Raw genomic sequence first — 949 nt, 5'->3', positions numbered from 1 at the left:
ACAAAAATGATCCGAGGGCTGGAGCACCTCTCCTATGAGGACAGGCTGAGAGAGTTGGGCTTGTTCAGCCTGGAGAAGAGAACGTTGCAGGGAGACCTGATTGTGGCCTTTCAGTACCTAAAGGGGGCCTATAGGAAAGATGGGGAACGTCTTTTTAGTAGGGCCAGCTGTGTTAGGACAAGGGGAAATGGTTTTAAACTAGAACAGGGTAGGTTCAGGCTAGAGGTAAGGAAGAAATTTTTTACAATGAGGGTGGTAAAACACTGGAACAGGTTGCCCAGAGAGGTAGTGGAGGCCCCATCCCTGGGAACATTCAAGGCCAGGTTGGATGGGGCTCTGAGCAACCTGATCTAGTTAGCAGTGTCCCTGCTCACTGCAGGGGGGTTGGACTAGATGACCACTAGTGGTCCCACTAGTGGTCCCTTCCAACCCAAAACATTCTATGATTTTATGATTCTATGATTCTATGATTCTGTCTGTTCAAAGTCTTTCTGTGTTTATAAATAACGGATAAAAAGCAAATCCAGTGTTGACAGGAGCAAACCTTTCCTGTAAAACTTGTGGAGCCAGAGAAGTCAAGGGTTTAGAGCTGATGTTTCCTTCCTCTTCTTGGTGGAGTGTATGATCGTATTCCCTCCTGCGGAAACTCAGGGTTTGCATTTTTTGTGAGAGTGAACAACTAGGGGTTTGTGAGAGCGTACAACTAGGGGTTTGTGAGAGCCTACAACTAGGGGTTTGTGAGAGCCTACAACTAGGGGTTTGTGAGAGCCTACAACTAGGGGTTTGTGAGAGCCTACAACTAGGGGTTTCTCATTTTTTGTAAGAGCGTACAAGATTGCCTCAAGGAATTAATTAGGTTTTCAGCCCCATGCAGGGCTGAAGTCTCATTTACACATGGAGGCTCTGGCCAGTTACACAGATGTCGCTCAGGATTTGTGTTAAGTTTAAT

The 949-nt window shown here is 46.5% G+C and overlaps 1 protein-coding gene across 1 annotated transcript in view; it reads right to left on the bottom strand.

Moving 5' to 3' along the window:
• The window catches only part of LOC104132771 (methyltransferase-like protein 7A), a 5361-nt gene that overhangs the window by 3122 nt on the left and 1290 nt on the right, over nucleotides 1-949 (bottom strand). The gene's annotated exons all lie outside the window — the stretch shown is intronic.

Source organism: Egretta garzetta, unplaced genomic scaffold (assembly GCF_000687185.1).
Source record: "Egretta garzetta isolate BGI_Z169 unplaced genomic scaffold, ASM68718v1 scaffold309, whole genome shotgun sequence".
NCBI lineage: Eukaryota > Metazoa > Chordata > Aves > Pelecaniformes > Ardeidae > Egretta > Egretta garzetta.
The sequence above is the reverse complement of the archived record's forward strand: the minus strand, read 5'-3'. Positions and strand labels throughout refer to the sequence as shown.